General features: G+C 46.7%; 1 long non-coding RNA gene across 1 annotated transcript; it reads right to left on the reverse strand.

The window, feature by feature from the left end:
- Positions 1-275: 275 nt before the first annotated feature.
- LOC309621272 lies at positions 276-23,084 on the reverse strand. The gene is made up of 2 exons (XR_014239884.1): positions 22,997-23,084; positions 276-376 (listed from the first exon to the last, which is right to left on the reverse strand). It is a non-coding gene; the product is annotated as an uncharacterized lncRNA (long non-coding RNA).
- Positions 23,085-25,935: the final 2,851 nt, after the last annotated feature.

A 25,935-nucleotide genomic window follows, 5' to 3' on the forward strand; every position in this document is an offset into this window, starting at 1 on the left:
CCTAACAAATACCCTAATCCTAACCCGTACCCTAAACTGAGCCCTAACCCTAACACTAACCCTAACCCTAACACTAACCCATACCCTACACCGTACACGCACCCCTCCCCGAACCCGTACCCTAAGCCGTACCCTAAGCCTAACCCTAAGCCTAACCCTAACCCTAGGCTACCCTTGACTGCTTCTGCCTCCAATAGATTTCCTAAGCACTAGTGTTTTAAGGAACAGCTTTAAAAGAGAATCCTAATGTGATTTCTTTATAATGGGTGTGTTCCTTATCTTATCCCAGTGTCTAAACTCTTCTCCATGGCTGGACACCCAAATAATATTCCTTTACGTGCTAAGGGGTATCTAGAGAGTGGGATAGGTTTAATAACTACCCTAAGCCTAACGCGTACCCTAACCCTAACCCCTACCCTAACCCTAACACGTACCCTATTCCTAACCCGTACCCTAAACCGAGCCCTAACCCTAACACTAACCCTAACCCATACACTACGCCGTACCCGCACCCCTCCCCGAACCCGTCCCCTAAGCCGTACCCTGACCCTAACCCTAAGCCTAACCCTAACCCTAGGCTACCCTTGACTGCTTCTGCCTCCAATAGATTTCCTAAGCACTAGTGTTTTAAGGAACAGCTTAAAAAGAGAATCCTAATGTGATTTCTTTATAATGGGTGTGTTCCTTATCTTATCCTAGTGTCTAAACTCTTCTCCATGGCTGGACCCCCAAATAATATTCCTTTACGTGCTAAGGGGTATCTAGAGAGTGGGATAGGTTTAATAACTACCCTAACCCTAACGCGTACCCTAACCCTAACCCCTACCCTAACCCTAACACGTACCCTATTCCTAACCCGTACCCTAAACCGAGCCCTAACCCTAACACTAATCCTAACCCTAACCCTAACCCATACCCTACGCCGTACCCGCACTCCTCCCCGAACCCGTACCCTAAGCCTAACCCTAAGCCTAACCCTAACCCTAGGCTACCCTTGACTGCTTCTGCCTCCAATAGATTTCCTAAGCACTAGTGTTTTAAGGAACAGCTTAAAAAGAGAATCCTAATGTGATTTCTTTATAATGGGTGTGTTCCTTATCTTATCCTAGTGTCTAAACTCTTCTCCATGGCTGGACCCCCAAATAATATTCCTTTACGTGCTAAGGGGTATCTAGAGAGTGGGATAGGTTTAATAACTACTCTAACCCTAATGCGTACCCTAACCCTAACCCCTACCCTAACCCTAACACGTACCCTATTCCTAACCCGTACCCTAAACCGAGCCCTAACCCTAACACTAACCCTAACCCTAACCCTAACCCATACCCTACGCCGTACCCGCACCCCTCCCCGAACCCGTACCCTAATCCGTACCCTAACCCTAACCCTGAGCCTAACCCTAACCCTAGGCTACCCTTGACTGCTTCTGCCTCCAATAGATTTCCTAAGCACTAGTGTTTTAAGGAACAGCTTAAAAAGAGAATCCTAATGTGATTTCTTTATAATGGGTGTGTTCCTTATCTTATCCCAGTGTCTAAACTCTTCTCCATGGCTGGACCCCCAAATAATATTCCTTTACGTGCTAAGGGGTATCTAGAGAGTGGGATAGCTTTAATAACTACCCTAACCCTAACGCGTACCCTAACCTTAACCCCTACCCTAACCCTAACACGTACCCTAATCCTAACCCGTACCCTAAACCGAGCCCTAACCCTAACACTAACCCTAACCCTAACCCTAACCCATACCCTACGCCGTACCCGCACCCCTCCCCGAACCCGTACCCTAAGCCGTACCCTAAGCCTAACCCTAAGCCTAACCCTAACCCTAGGCTACCCTTGACTGCTTCTGCCTCCAATAGATTTCCTAAGCACTAGTGTTTTAAGGAACAGCTTAAAAAGAGAATCCTAATGTGATTTCTTTATAATGGGTGTGTTCCTTATCTTATCCCAGTGTCTAAACTCTTCTCCACGGCTGGAGCCCCAAATAATATTCCTTTACGTGCTAAGGGGTATCTAGAGAGTGGGATAGGTTTAATAACTACCCTAACCCTAACGCGTACCCTAACCCTAACCCCTACCCTAACCCTAACACGTACCCTATTCCTAACCCGTACCCTAAACCGAGCCCTAACCCTAACACTAACCCTAACCCTAACCCTAACCCATACCCTACGCCGTACCCGCACCCCTCCCCGAACCCGTACGCTAAGCCGTACCCTAACCCTAACCCTAAGCCTAACCCTAACCCTAGGCTACCCTTGACTGCTTCTGCCTCCAATAGATTTCCTAAGCACTAGTGTTTTAAGGAACAGCTTAAAAAGAGAATCCTAATGTGATTTCTTTATAATGGGTGTGTTCCTTATCTTATCCTAGTGTCTAAACTCTTCTCCATGGCTGGACCCCCAAATAATATTCCTTTACGTGCTAAGGGATATCTAGAGAGTGGGATAGGTTTAATAACTACCCTAACCCTAACGCGTACCCTAACCCTAACCCCTACCCTAACCCTAACACGTACCCTAATCCTAACCCGTACCCTAAACCGAGCCCTAACCCTAACACTAACCCTAACCCTAACCCTAACCCATACCCTACGCCGTACAGAAACCCCTCCCCGAACCCGTACCCTAAGCCGTACCCTATCCCTAACCCTAAGCCTAGGCTACCCTTGACTGCTTCTGCCTCCAATAGATTTCCTAAGCACTAGTGTTTTAAGGAACAGCTTAAAAAGAGAATCCTAATGTGATTTCTTTATAATGGGTGTGTTCCTTATCTTATCCTAGTGTCTAAACTCTTCTCCATGGCTGGACCCCCAAATAATATTCCTTTACGTGCTAAGGGGTATCTAGAGAGTGGGATAGGTTTAATAACTACCCTAACCCTAACGCGTACCCTAACCCTAACCCCTACCCTAACCCTAACACGTACACTATTCCTAACCCGTACCCTAAACCGAGCCCTAACCCTAACACTAATCCTAACCCTAACCCTAACCCATACCCTACGCCGTACCCGCACTCCTCCCCGAACCCGTACCCTAAGCCTAACCCTAAGCCTAACCCTAACCCTAGGCTACGCTTGACTGCTTCTGCCTCCAATAGATTTCCTAAGCACTAGTGTTTTAAGGAACAGCTTAAAAAGGGAATCCTAATGTGATTTCTTTATAATGGGTGTGTTCCTTATCTTATCCTAGTGTCTAAACTCTTCTCCATGGCTGGACCCCCAAATAATATTCCTTTACGTGCTAAGGGGTATCTAGAGAGTGGGATAGGTTTAATAACTACTCTAACCCTAATGCGTACCCTAACCCTAACCCCTACCCTAACCCTAACACGTACCCTATTCCTAACCCGTACCCTAAACCGAGCCCCAACCCTAACACTAACCCTAACCCTAACCCTAACCCATACCCTACACCGTACCCGCACCCCTCCCCGAACCCGTACCCTAATCCGTACCCTAACCCTAACCCTGAGCCTAACCCTAACCCTAGGCTACCCTTGACTGCTTCTGCCTCCAATAGATTTCCTAAGCACTAGTGTTTTAAGGAACAGCTTAAAAAGAGAATCCTAATGTGATTTCTTTATAATGGGTGTGTTCCTTATCTTATCCCAGTGTCTAAACTCTTCTCCATGGCTGGACCCCCAAATAATATTCCTTTACGTGCTAAGGGGTATCTAGAGAGTGGGATAGCTTTAATAACTACCCTAACCCTAACGCGTACCCTAACCTTAACCCCTACCCTAACCCTAACACGTACCCTAATCCTAACCCGTACCCTAAACCGAGCCCTAACCCTAACACTAACCCTAACCCTAACCCTAACCCATACCCTACGCCGTACCCGCACCCCTCCCCGAACCCGTACCCTAAGCCGTACCCTAAGCCTAACCCTAAGCCTAACCCTAACCCTAGGCTACCCTTGACTGCTTCTGCCTCCAATAGATTTCCTAAGCACTAGTGTTTTAAGGAACAGCTTAAAAAGAGAATCCTAATGTGATTTCTTTATAATGGGTGTGTTCCTTATCTTATCCCAGTGTCTAAACTCTTCTCCACGGCTGGAGCCCCAAATAATATTCCTTTACGTGCTAAGGGGTATCTAGAGAGTGGGATAGGTTTAATAACTACCCTAACCCTAACGCGTACCCTAACCCTAACCCCTACCCTAACCCTAACACGTACCCTATTCCTAACCCGTACCCTAAACCGAGCCCTAACCCTAACACTAACCCTAACCCTAACCCTAACCCATACCCTACGCCGTACCCGCACCCCTCCCCGAACCCGTACGCTAAGCCGTACCCTAACCCTAACCCTAAGCCTAACCCTAACCCTAGGCTACCCTTGACTGCTTCTGCCTCCAATAGATTTCCTAAGCACTAGTGTTTTAAGGAACAGCTTAAAAAGAGAATCCTAATGTGATTTCTTTATAATGGGTGTGTTCCTTATCTTATCCTAGTGTCTAAACTCTTCTCCATGGCTGGACCCCCAAATAATATTCCTTTACGTGCTAAGGGATATCTAGAGAGTGGGATAGGTTTAATAACTACCCTAACCCTAACGCGTACCCTAACCCTAACCCCTACCCTAACCCTAACACGTACCCTAATCCTAACCCGTACCCTAAACCGAGCCCTAACCCTAACACTAACCCTAACCCTAACCCTAACCCATACCCTACGCCGTACAGAAACCCCTCCCCGAACCCGTACCCTAAGCCGTACCCTATCCCTAACCCTAAGCCTAGGCTACCCTTGACTGCTTCTGCCTCCAATAGATTTCCTAAGCACTAGTGTTTTAAGGAACAGCTTAAAAAGAGAATCCTAATGTGATTTCTTTATAATGGGTGTGTTCCTTATCTTATCCTAGTGTCTAAACTCTTCTCCATGGCTGGAGCCCCAAATAATATTCCTTTACGTGCTAAGGGGTATCTAGAGAGTGGGATAGGTTTAATAACTACCCTAACCCTAACGCGTACCCTAACCCTAACCCCTACCCTAACCCTAACACGTACCCTATTCCTAACCCGTACCCTAAACCGAGCCCTAACCCTAACACTAACCCTAACCCTAACCCTAACCCATACCCTACGCCGTACCCGCACCCCTCCCCGAACCCGTACCCTAAGCCGTACCCTAAACCTAACCCTAAGCCTAACCCTAACCCTAGGCTACCCTTGACTGCTTCTGCCTCCAATAGATTTCCTAAGCACAAGTGTTTTAAGGAACAGCTTAAAAAGAGAATCCTAATGTGATTTCTTTATAATGGGTGTGTTCCTTATCTTATCCTAGTGTCTAAACTCTTCTCCATGGCTGGACCCCCAAATAATATTCCTTTACGTGCTAAGGGATATCTAGAGAGTGGGATAGGTTTAATAACTACCCTAACCCTAACGCGTACCCTAACCCTAACCCCTACCCTAACCCTAACACGTACCCTATTCTTAACCCGTACCCTAAACCGAGCCCTAACCCTAACACTAACCCTAACCCTAAACCTAACCCTAACCCATACCCTACGCCGTACAGAAACCCCTCCCCGAACCCGTACCCTAAGCCGTACCCTAAGCCTAACCCTAACCTTAGGCTACCCTTGACTGCTTCTGCATCCAATAGATTTCCTAAGCACTAGTGTTTTAAGGAACAGCTTAAAAAGAGAATCCTAATGTGATTTCTTTATAATGGGTGTGTTCCTTATCTTATCCCAGTGTCTAAACTCTTCTCCATGGCTGGACCCCCAAATAATATTCCTTTACGTGCTAAGGGGTATCTAGAGAGTGGGATAGGTTTAATAACTACCCTAACCCTAACGCGTACCCTAACCCTAACCCCTACCCTAACCCTAACACGTACCCTATTCCTAACCCATACCCTGAACCGAGCCCTAACCCTAACACTCACCCTAACCCTAACCCTAACCCATACCCTACGCCGTACCCGCACCCCTCCCCGAACCCGTACCCTAAGCCGTACCGTAACCCTAACCCTAAGCCTAACCCTAACCCTAGGCTACCCTTGACTGCTTCTGCCTCCAATAGATTTGCTAAGCACTAGTGTATTAAGGAACAGCTTAAAAAGAGAATCCTAATGTGATTTCTTTATAATGGGTGTGTTCCTTATCTTATCCTAGTGTCTAAACTCTTCTCCATGGCTGGACCCCCAAATAATATTCCTTTACGTGCTAAGGGGTATCTAGAGAGTGGGATAGGTTTAATAACTACCCTAACCCTAACACGTACCCTAACCCTAACCCCTACCCTAACCCTAACACGTACCCTAATCCTAACCCATACCCTAAACCGAGCCCTAACCCTAACACTAAACCTAACCCTAACCCTAACCAATACCCTACGCCGTACTCGAACCCCTCCCCCAACCCGTACCCTAAGCCGTACCCTAAGCCTAACCCTAAGCCTAACCCTAACCCTAGGCTACCCTTGACTGCTTCTGCCTCCAATAGATTTCCTAAGCACTAGTGTTTTAAAGAACAGCTTAAAAAGAGAATCCTAATGTGATTTCTTTATAATGGGTGTGTTCCTTATCTTATCCTAGTGTCTAAACCCTTCTCCATGGCTGGACCCCCAAATAATATTCCTTTACGTGCTAAGGGGTATCTAGAGAGTGGGATAGGTTTAATAACTACCCTAACCCTAACGCGTACCCTAACCCTAACCCCTACCCTAACCCTAACACGTACCCTAATCCTAACCCGTACCCTAAACCGAGCCCTAACCCTAACACTAACCCTAACCCTAAACCTAACCCTAACCCATACCCTACGCCGTACAGAAACCCCTCCCCGAACCCGTACCCTAAGCCGTACCCTAAGCCTAACCCTAACCTTAGGCTACCCTTGACTGCTTCTGCATCCAATAGATTTCCTAAGCACTAGTGTTTTAAGGAACAGCTTAAAAAGAGAATCCTAATGTGATTTCTTTATAATGGGTGTGTTCCTTATCTTATCCCAGTGTCTAAACTCTTCTCCATGGCTGGACCCCCAAATAATATTCCTTTACGTGCTAAGGGGTATCTAGAGAGTGGGATAGGTTTAATAACTACCCTAACCCTTACGTGTACCCTAACCCTAACACCTACCCTAACCCTAGCACGTACCCTAATCCTAACCCGTACCCTAAACAGAGCCCTAACCCTATCACTAACCCTAACCCTAACCCTAACCCATACCCTACGCCGTACCCGCACCCCTCCCCGAACCCGTACCCTAATCCGTACCCTAACCCTAACCCTGAGCCTAACCCTAACCCTAGGCTACCCTTGACTGCTTCTGCCTCCAATAGATTTCCTAAGCACTAGTGTTTTAAGGAACAGCTTAAAAAGAGAATCCTAATGTGATTTCTTTATAATGGGTGTGTTCCTTATCTTATCCTAGTGTCTAAACTCTTCTCCATGGCTGGACCCCCAAATAATATTCCTTTACGTGCTAAGGGATATCTAGAGAGTGGGATAGGTTTAATAACTACCCTAACCCTAACGCGTACCCTAACCCTAACCCCTACCCTAACCCTAACACGTACCCTAATCCTAACCCGTACCCTAAACCGAGCCCTAACCCTAACACTAACCCTAAACCTAACCCTAACCCATACCCTACGCCGTACAGAAACCCCTCCCCGAACCCGTACCCTAAGCCGTACCCTATCCCTAACCCTAAGCCTAGGCTACCCTTGACTGCTTCTGCCTCCAATAGATTTCCTAAGCACTAGTGTTTTAAGGAACAGCTTAAAAAGAGAATCCTAATGTGATTTCTTTATAATGGGTGTGTTCCTTATCTTATCCTAGTGTCTAAACTCTTCTCCATGGCTGGACCCCCAAATAATATTCCTTTACGTGCTAAGGGGTATCTAGAGAGTGGGATAGGTTTAATAACTACCCTAACCCTAACGCGTACCCTAACCCTAACCCCTACCCTAACCCTAACACGTACCCTATTCCTAACCAGTACCCTAAACCGAGCCCTAACCCTAACACTAACCCTAACCCTAAACCTAACCCTAACCCATACCCTACGCTGTACAGAAACCCCTCCCCGAACCCATACCCTAAGCTGTACCCTAAGCCTAACCCTAACCTTAGGCTACCCTTGACTGCTTCTGCATCCAATAGATTTCCTAAGCACTAGTGTTTTAAGGAACAGCTTAAAAAGAGAATCCTAATGTGATTTCTTTATAATGGGTGTGTTCCTTATCTTATCCCAGTGTCTAAACTCTTCTCCATGGCTGGACCCCCAAATAATATTCCTTTACGTGCTAAGGGGTATCTAGAGAGTGGGATAGGTTTAATAACTACCCTAACCCTAACACGTACCCTAACCCTAACCCCTACCCTAACACGTACCCTAATCCTAACCCATACCCTAAACCGAGCCCTAACCCTAACACTAAACCTAACCCTAACCCTAACCAATACCCTACGCCGTACTCGAACCCCTCCCCCAACCCGTACCCTAAGCCGTACCCTAAGCCTAACCCTAAGCCTAACCCTAACCCTAGGCTACCCTTGACTGCTTCTGCCTCCAATAGATTTCCTAAGCACTAGTGTTTTAAAGAACAGCTTAAAAAGAGAATCCTAATGTGATTTCTTTATAATGGGTGTGTTCCTTATCTTATCCTAGTGTCTAAACCCTTCTCCATGGCTGGACCCCCAAATAATATTCCTTTACGTGCTAAGGGGTATCTAGAGAGTGGGATAGGTTTAATAACTACTCTAACCCTAACGCGTACCCTAACCCTAACCCCTACCCTAACCCTAACACGTACCCTATTCCTAACCCGTACCCTAAACCGAGCCCTAACCCTAACACTAACCCTAACCCTAACCCTAACCCATACCCTACGCCGTACCCGCACCCCTCCCCGAACCCGTACCCTAATCCGTACCCTAACCCTAACCCTGAGCCTAACCCTAACCCTAGGCTACCCTTGACTGCTTCTGCCTCCAATAGATTTCCTAAGCACTAGTGTTTTAAGGAACAGCTTAAAAAGAGAATCCTAATGTGATTTCTTTATAATGGGTGTGTTCCTTATCTTATCCTAGTGTCTAAACTCTTCTCCATGGCTGGACCCCCAAATAATATTCCTTTACGTGCTAAGGGATATCTAGAGAGTGGGATAGGTTTAATAACTACCCTAACCCTAACGCGTACCCTAACCCTAACCCCTACCCTAACCCTAACACGTACCCTAATCCTAACCCGTACCCTAAACCGAGCCCTAACCCTAACACTAACCCTAACCCTAACCCATACCCTACGCCGTACAGAAACCCCTCCCCGAACCCGTACCCTAAGCCGTACCCTATCCCTAACCCTAAGCCTAGGCTACCCTTGACTGCTTCTGCCTCCAATAGATTTCCTAAGCACTAGTGTTTTAAGGAACAGCTTAAAAAGAGAATCCTAATGTGATTTCTTTATAATGGGTGTGTTCCTTATCTTATCCTAGTGTCTAAACTCTTCTCCATGGCTGGACCCCCAAATAATATTCCTTTACGTGCTAAGGGGTATCTAGAGAGTGGGATAGGTTTAATAACTACCCTAACCCTAACGCGTACCCTAACCCTAACCCCTACCCTAACCCTAACACGTACCCTAATCCTAACCCGTACCCTAAACCGAGCCCTAACCCTAACACTAACCCTAACCCTAAACCTAACCCTAACCCATACCCTACGCCGTACAGAAACCCCTCCCCGAACCCGTACCCTAAGCCGTACCCTAAGCCTAACCCTAACCTTAGGCTACCCTTGACTGCTTCTGCATCCAATAGATTTCCTAAGCACTAGTGTTTTAAGGAACAGCTTAAAAAGAGAATCCTAATGTGATTTCTTTATAATGGGTGTGTTCCTTATCTTATCCCAGTGTCTAAACTCTTCTCCATGGCTGGACCCCCAAATAATATTCCTTTACGTGCTAAGGGGTATCTAGAGAGTGGGATAGGTTTAATAACTACCCTAACCCTTACGTGTACCGTAACCCTAACCCCTACCCTAACCCTAACACGTACCCTAATCCTAACCCGTACCCTAAACAGAGCCCTAACCCTATCACTAACCCTAACCCTAACCCTAACCCATACCCTACGCCGTACCCGCACCCCTCCCCGAACCCGTACCCTAAGCCGTACCCTAAGCCTAACCCTGAGCCTAACCCTAACCCTAGGCTACCCTTGACTGCTTCTGCCTCCAATAGATTTCCTAAGCACTAGTGTTTTAAGGAACAGCTTAAAAAGAGAATCCTAATGTGATTTCTTTATAATGGGTGTGTTCCTTATCTTATCCCAGTGTGTAAACTCTTCTCCATGGCTGAACCCCCAAATAATATTCCTTTACGTGCTAAGGGGTGTCTAGAGAGTGGGATAGGTTTAATAACTACCCTAACCCTAATGCGTACCCTAACCCTAACCCCTACCCTAACCCTAACACGTACCCTATTCCTAACCCGTACCCTAAACCGAGCCCTAACCCTAGCACTAACCCTAACCCTAACCCTAACCCATGCCCTACGCCGTACCCGCACCCCTCCCTGAACCCGTACCCTAAGCCATACCCTAACTCTAACCCTAAGCCTAACCCTAACCCTAGGCTACCCTTGACTGCTTCTGCCTCCAATAGATTTCCTAAGCACTAGTGTTTTAAGGAACAGCTTAAAAAGAGAATCCTAATGTGATTTCCTTATAATGGGTGTGTTCCTTTTCTTATCCTAGTGTCTAAACTCTTCTCCATGGCTGGACCCCCAAATAATATTCCTTTACGTGCTAAGGGGTATCTAGAGAGTGGGATAGGTTTAATAACTACCCTAACCCTAACGCGTACCCTAACCCTAACCCCTACCCTAACCCTAACACGTACCCTATTCCTAACCCATACCCTGAACCGAGCCCTAACCCTAACACTCACCCTAACCCTAACCCTAACCCATACCCTACGCCGTACCCGCACCCCTCCCCGAACCCGTACCCTAAGCCGTACCGTAACCCTAACCCTAAGCCTAACCCTAACCCTAGGCTACCCTTGACTGCTTCTGCCTCCAATAGATTTCCTAAGCACTAGTGTATTAAGGAACAGCTTAAAAAGAGAATCCTAATGTGATTTCTTTATAATGGGTGTGTTCCTTATCTTATCCTAGTGTCTAAACTCTTCTCCATGGCTGGACCCCCAAATAATATTCCTTTACGTGCTAAGGGGTATCTAGAGAGTGGGATAGGTTTAATAACTACCCTAACCCTAACACGTACCCTAACCCTAACCCCTACCCTAACCCTAACACGTACCCTAATCCTAACCCATACCCTAAACCGAGCCCTAACCCTAACACTAAACCTAACCCTAACCCTAACCAATACCCTACGCCGTACTCGAACCCCTCCCCCAACCCGTACCCTAAGCCGTACCCTAAGCCTAACCCTAAGCCTAACCCTAACCCTAGGCTACCCTTGACTGCTTCTGCCTCCAATAGATTTCCTAAGCACTAGTGTTTTAAAGAACAGCTTAAAAAGAGAATCCTAATGTGATTTCTTTATAATGGGTGTGTTCCTTATCTAATCCTAGTGTCTAAACCCTTCTCCATGGCTGGACCCCCAAATAATATTCCTTTACGTGCTAAGGGGTATCTAGAGAGTGGGATAGGTTTAATAACTACTCTAACCCTAACGCGTACCCTAACCCTAACCCCTACCCTAACCCTAACACGTACCCTATTCCTAACCCGTACCCTAAACCGAGCCCTAACCCTAACACTAACCCTAACCCTAACCCTAACCCATACCCTACGCCGTACCCGCACCCCTCCCCGAACCCGTACCCTAATCCGTACCCTAACCCTAACCCTGAGCCTAACCCTAACCCTAGGCTACCCTTGACTGCTTCTGCCTCCAATAGATTTCCTAAGCACTAGTGTTTTAAGGAACAGCTTAAAAAGAGAATCCTAATGTGATTTCTTTATAATGGGTGTGTTCCTTATCTTATCCTAGTGTCTAAACTCTTCTCCATGGCTGGACCCCCAAATAATATTCCTTTACGTGCTAAGGGATATCTAGAGAGTGGGATAGGTTTAATAACTACCCTAACCCTAACGCGTACCCTAACCCTAACCCCTACCCTAACCCCAACACGTACCCTAATCCTAACCCGTACCCTAAACCGAGCCCTAACCCTAACACTAACCCTAACCCTAACCCATACCCTACGCCGTACAGAAACCCCTCCCCGAACCCGTACCCTAAGCCGTACCCTATCCCTAACCCTAAGCCTAGGCTACCCTTGACTGCTTCTGCCTCCAATAGATTTCCTAAGCACTAGTGTTTTAAGGAACAGCTTAAAAAGAGAATCCTAATGTGATTTCTTTATAATGGGTGTGTTCCTTATCTTATCCTAGTGTCTAAACTCTTCTCCATGGCTGGACCCCCAAATAATATTCCTTTACGTGCTAAGGGGTATCTAGAGAGTGGGATAGGTTTAATAACTACCCTAACCCTAACGCGTACCCTAACCCTAACCCCTACCCTAACCCTAACACGTACCCTAATCCTAACCCGTACCCTAAACCGAGCCCTAACCCTAACACTAACCCTAACCCTAAACCTAACCATAACCCATACCCTACGCCGTACAGAAACCCCTCCCCGAACCCGTACCCTAAGCCGTACCCTAAGCCTAACCCTAACCTTAGGCTACCCTTGACTGCTTCTGCATCCAATAGATTTCCTAAGCACTTGTGTTTTAAGGAACAGCTTAAAAAGAGAATCCTAATGTGATTTCTTTATAATGGGTGTGTTCCTTATCTTATCCCAGTGTCTAAACTCTTCTCCATGGCTGGACCCCCAAATAATATTCCTTTACGTGCTAAGGGGTATCTAGAGAGTGGGATAGGTTTAATAACTACCCTAACCCTTACGTGTACCCTAACCCTAACCCCTACCCTAACCCTAACACGTACCCTAATCCTAACCCGTACCCTAAACAGAGCCCTAACCCTATCACTAACCCTAACCCTAACCCTAACCCATACCCTACGCCGTACCCGCACCCCTCCCCGAACCCGTACCCTAAGCCGTACCCTAAGCCTAACCCTGAGCCTAACCCTAACCCTAGGCTACCCTTGACTGCTTCTGCCTCCAATAGATTTCCTAAGCACTAGTGTTTTAAGGAACAGCTTAAAAAGAGAATCCTAATGTGATTTCTTTATAATGGGTGTGTTCCTTATCTTATCCCAGTGTGTAAACTCTTCTCCATGGCTGAACCCCCAAATAATATTCCTTTACGTGCTAAGGGGTGTCTAGAGAGTGGGATAGGTTTAATAACTACCCTAACCCTAATGCGTACCCTAACCCTAACCCCTACCCTAACCCTAACACGTACCCTATTCCTAACCCGTACCCTAAACCGAGCCCTAACCCTAACACTAACCCTAACCCTAACCCTAACCCATGCCCTACGCCGTACCCGCTCCCCTCCCTGAACCCGTACCCTAAGGCGTACCCTAACCCTAACCCTAAGCCTAACCCTAACCCTAGGCTACCCTTGACTGCTTCTGCCTCCAATAGATTTCCTAAGCACTAGTGTTTTAAGGAACAGCTTAAAAAGAGAATCCTAATGTGATTTCTTTATAATGGGTGTGTTCCTTTTCTTATCCTAGTGTCTAAACTCTTCTCCATGGCTGGACCCCCAAATAATATTCCTTTACGTGCTAAGGGGTATCTAGAGAGTGGGATAGGTTTAATAACTACCCTAACCCTAACGCGTACCCTAACCCTAACCCCTACCCTAACCCTAACACGTACCCTATTCCTAACCCATACCCTGAACCGAGCCCTAACCCTAACACTCACCCTAACCCTAACCCTAACCCATACCCTACGCCGTACCCGCACCCCTCCCAGAACCCGTACCCTAAGCCGTACCGTAACCCTAACCCTAAGCCTAACCCTAACCCTAGGCTACCCTTGACTGCTTCTGCCTCCAATAGATTTCCTAAGCACTAGTGTATTAAGGAACAGCTTAAAAAGAGAATCCTAATGTGATTTCTTTATAATGGGTGTGTTCCTTATCTTATCCTAGTGTCTAAACTCTTCTCCATGGCTGGACCCTCAAATAATATTCCTTTACGTGCTAAGGGGTATCTAGAGAGTGGGATAGGTTTAATAACTACCCTAACCCTAACACGTACCCTAACCCTAACCCCTACCCTAACCCTAACATGTACCCTAATCCTAACCCATACCCTAAACCGAGCCCTAACCCTAACACTAACCCTAACCCTAACCCTAACCAATACCCTACGCCGTACTCGAACCCCTCCCCCAACCCGTACCCTAAGCCGTACCCTAAGCCTAACCCTAAGCCTAACCCTAACCCTAGGCTACCCTTGACTGCTTCTGCCTCCAATAGATTTCCTAAGCACTAGTGTTTTAAAGAACAGCTTAAAAAGAGAATCCTAATGTGATTTCTTTATAATGGGTGTGTTCCTTATCTTATCCTAGTGTCTAAACCCTTCTCCATGGCTGGACCCCCAAATAATATTCCTTTACGTGCTAAGGGGTATCTAGAGAGTGGGATAGGTTTAATAACTACCCTAACCCTAACGCGTACCCTAACCCTAACCCCTACCCTAACCCTAACACGTACCCTAATCCTAACCCGTACCCTAAACCGAGCCCTAACCCTAACACTAACCCTAACCCTAAACCTAACCCTAACCCATACCCTACGCCGTACAGAAACCCCTCCCCGAACCCGTACCCTAAGCCGTACCCTAAGCCTAACCCTAACCTTAGGCTACCCTTGACTGCTTCTGCATCCAATAGATTTCCTAAGCACTAGTGTTTTAAGGAACAGCTTAAAAAGAGAATCCTAATGTGATTTCTTTATAATGGGTGTGTTCCTTATCTTATCCCAGTGTCTAAACTCTTCTCCATGGCTGGACCCCCAAATAATATTCCTTTACGTGCTAAGGGGTATCTAGAGAGTGGGATAGGTTTAATAACTACCCTAACCCTTACGTGTACCCTAACCCTAACCCCTACCCTAACCCTAGCACGTACCCTAATCCTAACCCGTACCCTAAACAGAGCCCTAACCCTATCACTAACCCTAACCCTAACCCTAACCCATACCCTACGCCGTACCCGCACCCCTCCCCGAACCCGTACCCTAATCCGTACCCTAACCCTAACCCTGAGCCTAACCCTAACCCTAGGCTACCCTTGACTGCTTCTGCCTCCAATAGATTTCCTAAGCACTAGTGTTTTAAGGAACAGCTTAAAAAGAGAATCCTAATGTGATTTCTTTATAATGGGTGTGTTCCTTATCTTATCCTAGTGTCTAAACTCTTCTCCATGGCTGGACCCCCAAATAATATTCCTTTACGTGCTAAGGGATATCTAGAGAGTGGGATAGGTTTAATAACTACCCTAACCCTAACGCGTACCCTAACCCTAACCCCTACCCTAACCCTAACACGTACCCTAATCCTAACCCGTACCCTAAACCGAGCCCTAACCCTAACACTAACCCTAAACCTAACCCTAACCCATACCCTACGCCGTACAGAAACCCCTCCCCGAACCCGTATCCTAAGCCGTACCCTATCCCTAACCCTAAGCCTAGGCTACCCTTGACTGCTTCTGCCTCCAATAGATTTCCTAAGCACTAGTGTTTTAAGGAACAGCTTAAAAAGAGAATCCTAATGTGATTTCTTTATAATGGGTGTGTTCCTTATCTTATCCTAGTGTCTAAACTCTTCTCCATGGCTGGACCCCCAAATAATATTCCTTTACGTGCTAAGGGGTATCTAGAGAGTGGGATAGGTTTAATAACTACCGTAACCCTAACGCGTACCCTAACCCTAACCCCTACCCTAACCCTAACACGTACCCTATTCCTAACCAGTACCCTAAACCGAGCCCTAACCCTAACACTAACCCTAACCCTAAACCTAACCCTAACCCATACCCTACGCTGTACAGAAACCCCTCCCCGAACCCATACCCTAAGCCGTACCCTAAGCCTAACCCTAACCTTAGGCTACCCTTGACTGCTTCTGCATCCAATAGATTTCCTAAGCACTAGTGTTTTAAGGAACAGCTTAAAAAGAGAATCCTAATGTGATTTCTTTATAATGGGTGTGTTCCTTATCTTATCCCAGTGTCTAAACTCTTCTCCATGGCTGGACCCCCAAATAATATTCCTTTACGTGCTAAGGGGTATCTAGAGAGTGGGATAGGTTTAATAACTACCCTAACCCTAACACGTACCCTAACCCTAACCCCTACCCTAACACGTACCCTAATCCTAACCCATACCCTAAACCGAGCCCTAACCCTAACACTAAACCTAACCCTAACCCTAACCAATACCCTACGCCGTACTCGAACCCCTCCCCCAACCCGTACCCTAAGCCGTACCCTAAGCCTAACCCTAAGCCTAACCCTAACCCTAGGCTACCCTTGACTGCTTCTGCCTCCAATAGATTTCCTAAGCACTAGTGTTTTAAAGAACAGCTTAAAAAGAGAATCCTAATGTGATTTCTTTATAATGGGTGTGTTCCTTATCTTATCCTAGTGTCTAAACCCTTTTCCATGGCTGGACCCCCAAATAATATTCCATTACGTGCTAAGGGGTATCTAGAGAGTGGGATAGGTTTAATAACTACTCTAACCCTAACGCGTACCCTAACCCTAACCCCTACCCTAACCCTAACACGTACCCTATTCCTAACCCGTACCCTAAACCGAGCCCTAACCCTAACACTAACCCTAACCCTAACCCTAACCCATACGCTACGCCGTACCCGCACCCCTCCCCGAACCCGTACCCTAATCCGTACCCTAACCCTAACCCTGAGCCTAACCCTAACCCTAGGCTACCCTTGACTGCTTCTGCCTCCAATAGATTTCCTAAGCACTAGTGTTTTAAGGAACAGCTTAAAAAGAGAATCCTAATGTGATTTCTTTATAATGGGTGTGTTCCTTATCTTATCCTAGTGTCTAAACTCTTCTCCATGGCTGGACCCCCAAATAATATTCCTTTACGTGCTAAGGGATATATAGAGAGTGGGATAGGTTTAATAACTACCCTAACCCTAACGCGTACCCTAACCCTAACCCCTACCCTAACCCTAACACGTACCCTAATCCTAACCCGTACCCTAAACCGAGCCCTAACCCTAACACTAACCCTAACCCTAACCCATACCCTACGCCGTACAGAAACCCCTCCCCGAACCCGTACCCTAAGCCGTACCCTATCCCTAACCCTAAGCCTAGGCTACCCTTGACTGCTTCTGCCTCCAATAGATTTCCTAAGCACTAGTGTTTTAAGGAACAGCTTAAAAAGAGAATCCTAATGTGATTTCTTTATAATGGGTGTGTTCCTTATCTTATCCTAGTGTCTAAACTCTTCTCCATGGCTGGACCCCCAAATAATATTCCTTTACGTGCTAAGGGGTATCTAGAGAGTGGGATAGGTTTAATAACTACCCTAACCCTAACGCGTACCCTAACCCTAACCCCTACCCTAACCCTAACACGTACCCTAATCCTAACCCGTACCCTAAACCGAGCCCTAACCCTAACACTAACCCTAACCCTAAACCTAACCCTAACCCATACCCTACGCCGTACAGAAACCCCTCCCCGAACCCGTACCCTAAGCCGTACCCTAAGCCTAACCCTAACCTTAGGCTACCCTTGACTGCTTCTGCATCCAATAGATTTCCTAAGCACTAGTGTTTTAAGGAACAGCTTAAAAAGAGAATCCTAATGTGATTTCTTTATAATGGGTGTGTTCCTTATCTTATCCCAGTGTCTAAACTCTTCTCCATGGCTGGACCCCCAAATAATATTCCTTTACGTGCTAAGGGGTATCTAGAGAGTGGGATAGGTTTAATAACTACCCTAACCCTTACGTGTACCCTAACCCTAACCCCTACCCTAACCCTAACACGTACCCTAATCCTAACCCGTACCCTAAACAGAGCCCTAACCCTATCACTAACCCTAACCCTAACCCTAACCCATACCCTACGCCGTACCCGCACCCCTCCCCGAACCCGTACCCTAAGCCGTACCCTAAGCCTAACCCTGAGCCTAACCCTAACCCTAGGCTACCCTTGACTGCTTCTGCCTCCAATAGATTTCCTAAGCACTAGTGTTTTAAGGAACAGCTTAAAAAGAGAATCCTAATGTGATTTCTTTATAATGGGTGTGTTCCTTATCTTATCCCAGTGTGTAAACTCTTCTCCATGGCTGAACCCCCAAATAATATTCCTTTACGTGCTAAGGGGTGTCTAGAGAGTGGGATAGGTTTAATAACTACCCTAACCCTAATGCGTACCCTAACCCTAACCCCTACCCTAACCCTAACACGTACCCTATTCCTAACCCGTACCCTAAACCGAGCCCTAACCCTAACACTAACCCTAACCCTAACCCTAACCCATGCCCTACGCCGTACCCGCACCCCTCCCTGAACCCGTACCCTAAGCCATACCCTAACTCTAACCCTAAGCCTAACTCTAACCCTAGGCTACCCTTGACTGCTTCTGCCTCCAATAGATTTCCTAAGCACTAGTGTTTTAAGGAACAGCTTAAAAAGAGAATCCTAATGTGATTTCCTTATAATGGGTGTGTTCCTTTTCTTATCCTAGTGTCTAAACTCTTCTCCATGGCTGGACCCCCAAATAATATTCCTTTACGTGCTAAGGGGTATCTAGAGAGTGGGATAGGTTTAATAACTACCCTAACCCTAACGCGTACCCTAACCCTAACCCCTACCCTAACCCTAACACGTACCCTATTCCTAACCCATACCCTGAACCGAGCCCTAACCCTAACACTCACCCTAACCCTAACCCTAACCCATACCTTACGCCGTACCCGCACCCCTCCCCGAACCCGTACCCTAAGCCGTACCGTAACCCTAACCCTAAGCCTAACCCTAACCCTAGGCTACCCTTGACTGCTTCTGCCTCCAATAGATTTCCTAAGCACTAGTGTATTAAGGAACAGCTTAAAAAGAGAATCCTAATGTGATTTCTTTATAATGGGTGTGTTCCTTATCTTATCCTAGTGTCTAAACTCTTCTCCATGGCTGGACCCCCAAATAATATTCCTTTACGTGCTAAGGGGTATCTAGAGAGTGGGATAGGTTTAATAACTACCCTAACCCTAACACGTACCCTAACCCTAACCCCTACCCTAACCCTAACACGTACCCTAATCCTAACCCATACCCTAAACCGAGCCCTAACCCTAACACTAAACCTAACCCTAACCCTAACCAATACCCTACGCCGTACTCGAACCCCTCCCCCAACCCGTACCCTAAGCCGTACCCTAAGCCTAACCCTAAGCCTAACCCTAACCCTAGGCTACCCTTGACTGCTTCTGCCTCCAATAGATTTCCTAAGCACTAGTGTTTTAAAGAACAGCTTAAAAAGAGAATCCTAATGTGATTTCTTTATAATGGGTGTGTTCCTTATCTAATCCTAGTGTCTAAACCCTTCTCCATGGCTGGACCCCCAAATAATATTCCTTTACGTGCTAAGGGGTATCTAGAGAGTGGGATAGGTTTAATAACTACTCTAACCCTAACGCGTACCCTAACCCTAACCCCTACCCTAACCCTAACACGTACCCTATTCCTAACCCGTACCCTAAACCGAGCCCTAACCCTAACACTAACCCTAACCCTAACCCTAACCCATACCCTACGCCGTACCCGCACCCCTCCCCGAACCCGTACCCTAATCCGTACCCTAACCCTAACCCTGAGCCTAACCCTAACCCTAGGCTACCCTTGACTGCTTCTGCCTCCAATAGATTTCCTAAGCACTAGTGTTTTAAGGAACAGCTTAAAAAGAGAATCCTAATGTGATTTCTTTATAATGGGTGTGTTCCTTATCTTATCCTAGTGTCTAAACTCTTCTCCATGGCTGGACCCCCAAATAATATTCCTTTACGTGCTAAGGGATATCTAGAGAGTGGGATAGGTTTAATAACTACCCTAACCCTAACGCGTACCCTAACCCTAACCCCTACCCTAACCCCAACACGTACCCTAATCCTAACCCGTACCCTAAACCGAGCCCTAACCCTAACACTAACCCTAACCCTAACCCATACCCTACGCCGTACAGAAACCCCTCCCCGAACCCGTACCCTAAGCCGTACCCTATCCCTAACCCTAAGCCTAGGCTACCCTTGACTGCTTCTGCCTCCAATAGATTTCCTAAGCACTAGTGTTTTAAGGAACAGCTTAAAAAGAGAATCCTAATGTGATTTCTTTATAATGGGTGTGTTCCTTATCTTATCCTAGTGTCTAAACTCTTCTCCATGGCTGGACCCCCAAATAATATTCCTTTACGTGCTAAGGGGTATCTAGAGAGTGGGATAGGTTTAATAACTACCCTAACCCTAACGCGTACCCTAACCCTAACCCCTACCCTAACCCTAACACGTACCCTAATCCTAACCCGTACCCTAAACCGAGCCCTAACCCTAACACTAACCCTAACCCTAAACCTAACCATAACCCATACCCTACGCCGTACAGAAACCCCTCCCCGAACCCGTACCCTAAGCCGTACCCTAAGCCTAACCCTAACCTTAGGCTACCCTTGACTGCTTCTGCATCCAATAGATTTCCTAAGCACTTGTGTTTTAAGGAACAGCTTAAAAAGAGAATCCTAATGTGATTTCTTTATAATGGGTGTGTTCCTTATCTTATCCCAGTGTCTAAACTCTTCTCCATGGCTGGACCCCCAAATAATATTCCTTTACGTGCTAAGGGGTATCTAGAGAGTGGGATAGGTTTAATAACTACCCTAACCCTTACGTGTACCCTAACCCTAACCCCTACCCTAACCCTAACACGTACCCTAATCCTAACCCGTACCCTAAACAGAGCCCTAACCCTATCACTAACCCTAACCCTAACCCTAACCCATACCCTACGCCGTACCCGCACCCCTCCCCGAACCCGTACCCTAAGCCGTACCCTAAGCCTAACCCTGAGCCTAACCCTAACCCTAGGCTACCCTTGACTGCTTCTGCCTCCAATAGATTTCCTAAGCACTAGTGTTTTAAGGAACAGCTTAAAAAGAGAATCCTAATGTGATTTCTTTATAATGGGTGTGTTCCTTATCTTATCCCAGTGTGTAAACTCTTCTCCATGGCTGAACCCCCAAATAATATTCCTTTACGTGCTAAGGGGTGTCTAGAGAGTGGGATAGGTTTAATAACTACCCTAACCCTAATGCGTACCCTAACCCTAACCCCTACCCTAACCCTAACACGTACCCTATTCCTAACCCGTACCCTAAACCGAGCCCTAACCCTAACACTAACCCTAACCCTAACCCTAACCCATGCCCTACGCCGTACCCGCTCCCCTCCCTGAACCCGTACCCTAAGGCGTACCCTAACCCTAACCCTAAGCCTAACCCTAACCCTAGGCTACCCTTGACTGCTTCTGCCTCCAATAGATTTCCTAAGCACTAGTGTTTTAAGGAACAGCTTAAAAAGAGAATCCTAATGTGATTTCTTTATAATGGGTGTGTTCCTTTTCTTATCCTAGTGTCTAAACTCTTCTCCATGGCTGGACCCCCAAATAATATTCCTTTACGTGCTAAGGGGTATCTAGAGAGTGGGATAGGTTTAATAACTACCCTAACCCTAACGCGTACCCTAACCCTAACCCCTACCCTAACCCTAACACGTACCCTATTCCTAACCCATACCCTGAACCGAGCCCTAACCCTAACACTCACCCTAACCCTAACCCTAACCCATACCCTACGCCGTACCCGCACCCCTCCCAGAACCCGTACCCTAAGCCGTACCGTAACCCTAACCCTAAGCCTAACCCTAACCCTAGGCTACCCTTGACTGCTTCTGCCTCCAATAGATTTCCTAAGCACTAGTGTATTAAGGAACAGCTTAAAAAGAGAATCCTAATGTGATTTCTTTATAATGGGTGTGTTCCTTATCTTATCCTAGTGTCTAAACTCTTCTCCATGGCTGGACCCCCAAATAATATTCCTTTACGTGCTAAGGGGTATCTAGAGAGTGGGATAGGTTTAATAACTACCCTAACCCTAACACGTACCCTAACCCTAACCCCTACCCTAACCCTAACATGTACCCTAATCCTAACCCATACCCTAAACCGAGCCCTAACCCTAACACTAACCCTAACCCTAACCCTAACCAATACCCTACGCCGTACTCGAACCCCTCCCCCAACCCGTACCCTAAGCCGTACCCTAAGCCTAACCCTAAGCCTAACCCTAACCCTAGGCTACCCTTGACTGCTTCTGCCTCCAATAGATTTCCTAAGCACTAGTGTTTTAAAGAACAGCTTAAAAAGAGAATCCTAATGTGATTTCTTTATAATGGGTGTGTTCCTTATCTTATCCTAGTGTCTAAACCCTTCTCCATGGCTGGACCCCCAAATAATATTCCTTTACGTGCTAAAGGGTATCTAGAGAGTGGGATAGGTTTAATAACTACTCTAACCCTAATGCGTACCCTAACCCTAACCCCTATCCTAACCCTAACACGTACCCTATTCCTAACCCATACCCTAAACCGAGCCCTAACCCTAACACTAACCCTAACCCTAACCCAAACCCATACCCTACGCCGTACCCGCACCCCTCCCCGAACCCGTACCCTAATCCGTACCCTAACCCTAACCCTGAGCCTAACCCTAAGCCTAGGCTACCCTTGACTGCTTCTGCCTCCAATAGATTTCCTAAGCACTAGTGTTTTAAGGAACAGCTTAAAAAGAGAATCCTAATGTGATTTCTTTATAATGGGTGTGTTCCTTATCTTATCCTAGTGTCTAAACTCTTCTCCATGGCTGGACCCCCAAATAATATTCCTTTACGTGCTAAGGGATATCTAGAGAGTGGGATAGGTTTAATAACTACCCTAACCCTAACGCGTACCCTAACCCTAACCCCTACCCTAACCCTAACACGTACCCTAAGCCTAACCCGTACCCTAAACCGAGCCCTAACCCTAACACTAACCCTAAACCTAACCCTAACCCATACCCTACGCCGTACAGAAACCCCTCCCCGAACCCGTACCCTAAGCCGTACCCTATCCCTAACCCTAAGCCTAGGCTACCCTTGACTGCTTCTGCCTCCAATAGATTTCCTAAGCACTAGTGTTTTAAGGAACAGCTTAAAAAGAGAATCCTAATGTGATTTCTTTATAATGGGTGTGTTCCTTATCTTATCCTAGTGTCTAAACTCTTCTCCATGGCTGGACCCCCAAATAATATTTCTTTACGTGCTAAGGGGTATCTAGAGAGTGGGATAGGTTTAATAACTACCCTAACCCTAACGCGTACCCTAACCCTAACCCCTACCCTAACCCTAACACGTACCCTATTCCTAACCCGTACCCTAAACCGAGCCCTAACCCTAACACTAACCCTAACCCTAAACCTAACCCTAACCCATACCCTACGCCGTACAGAAACCCCTCCCCGAACCCGTACCCTAAGCCGTACCCTAAGCCTAACCCTAACCTTAGGCTACCCTTGACTGCTTCTGCATCCAATAGATTTCCTAAGCACTAGTGTTTTAAGGAACAGCTTAAAAAGAGAATCCTAATGTGATTTCTTTATAATGGGTGTGTTCCTTATCTTATCCCAGTGTCTAAACTCTTCTCCATGGCTGGACCCCCAAATAATATTCCTTTACGTGCTAAGGGGTATCTAGAGAGTGGGATAGGTTTAATAACTACCCTAACCCTTACGTGTACCCTAACCCTAACCCCTACCCTAACCCTAACACGTACCCTAATCCTAACCCGTACCCTAAACAGAGCCCTAAACCTATCACTAACCCTAACCCTAACCCTAACCCATACCCTACGCCGTACCCGCACCCCTCCCCGAACCCGTACCCTAAGCCGTACCCTAAGCCTAACCCTGAGCCTAACCCTAACCCTAGGCTACCCTTGACTGCTTCTGCCTCCAATAGATTTCCTAAGCACTAGTGTTTTAAGGAACAGCTTAAAAAGAGAATCCTAATGTGATTTCTTTATAATGGGTGTGTTCCTTATCTTATCCCAGTGTGTAAACTCTTCTCCATGGCTGAACCCCCAAATAATATTCCTTTACGTGCTAAGGGGTGTCTAGAGAGTGGGATAGGTTTAATAACTACCCTAACCCTAATGCGTACCCTAACCCTAACCCCTACCCTAACCCTAACACGTACCCTATTCCTAACCCGTACCCTAAACCGAGCCCTAACCCTAACACCAACCCTAACCCTAACCCTAACCCATGCCCTACGCCGTACCCGCACCCCTCCCTGAACCCGTACCCTAAGCCGTACCCTAACTCTAACCCTAAGCCTAACCCTAACCCTAGGCTACCCTTGACTGCTTCTGCCTCCAATAGATTTCCTAAGCACTAGTGTTTTAAGGAACAGCTTAAAAAGAGAATCCTAATGTGATTTCTTTATAATGGGTGTGTTCCTTTTCTTATCCTAGTGTCTAAACTCTTCTCCATGGCTGGACCCCCAAATAATATTCCTTTACGTGCTAAGGGGTATCTAGAGAGTGGGATAGGTTTAATAACTACCCTAACCCTAACGCGTACCCTAACCCTAACCCCTACCCTAACCCTAACACGTACCCTATTCCTAACCCATACCCTGAACCGAGCCCTAACCCTAACACTCACCCTAACCCTAACCCTAACGCATACCCTACGCCGTACCCGCACCCCTCCCCGAACCCGTACCCTAAGCCGTACCGTAACCCTAACCCTAAGCCTAACCCTAACCCTAGGCTACCCTTGACTGCTTCTGCCTCCAATAGATTTCCTAAGCACTAGTGTATTAAGGAACAGCTTAAAAAGAGAATCCTAATGTGATTTCTTTATAATGGGTGTGTTCCTTATCTTATCCTAGTGTCTAAACTCTTCTCCATGGCTGGACCCCCAAATAATATTCCTTTACGTGCTAAGGGGTATCTAGAGAGTGGGATAGGTTTAATAACTACCCTAACCCTAACACGTACCCTAACCCTAACCCCTACCCTAACCCTAACACGTACCCTAATCCTAACCCATACCCTAAACCGAGCCCTAACCCTAACACTAACCCTAACCCTAACCCTAACCAATACCCTACGCCGTACTCGAACCCCTCCCCCAACCCGTACCCTAAGCCGTACCCTAAGCTTAACCCTAAGCCTAACCCTAACCCTAGGCTACCCTTGACTGCTTCTGCCTCCAATAGATTTCCTAAGCACTAGTGTTTTAAAGAACAGCTTAAAAAGAGAATCCTAATGTGATTTCTTTATAATGGGTGTGTTCCTTATCTAATCCTAGTGTCTAAACCCTTCTCCATGGCTGGACCCCCAAATAATATTCCTTTACGTGCTAAGGGGTATCTAGAGAGTGGGATAGGTTTAATAACTACTCTAACCCTAACGCGTACCCTAACCCTAACCCCTACCCTAACCCTAACACGTACCCTATTCCTAACCCGTACCCTAAACCGAGCCCTAACCCTAACACTAACCCTAACCCTAACCCTAACCCATACCCTACGCCGTACCCGCACCCCTCCCCGAACCCGTACCCTAATCCGTACCCTAACCCTAACCCTGAGCCTAACCCTAACCCTAGGCTACCCTTGACTGCTTCTGCCTCCAATAGATTTCCTAAGCACTAGTGTTTTAAGGAACAGCTTAAAAAGAGAATCCTAATGTGATTTCTTTATAATGGGTGTGTTCCTTATCTTATCCTAGTGTCTAAACTCTTCTCCATGGCTGGACCCCCAAATAATATTCCTTTACGTGCTAAGGGATATCTAGAGAGTGGGATAGGTTTAATAACTACCCTAACCCTAACGCGTACCCTAACCCTAACCCCTACCCTAACCCTAACACGTA

This window comes from Balaenoptera borealis (genome assembly GCF_965194805.1).
Source record: "Balaenoptera borealis genome assembly, contig: HAP1_SCAFFOLD_137, whole genome shotgun sequence".
Classification (NCBI taxonomy): Eukaryota; Metazoa; Chordata; class Mammalia; order Artiodactyla; family Balaenopteridae; genus Balaenoptera; species Balaenoptera borealis.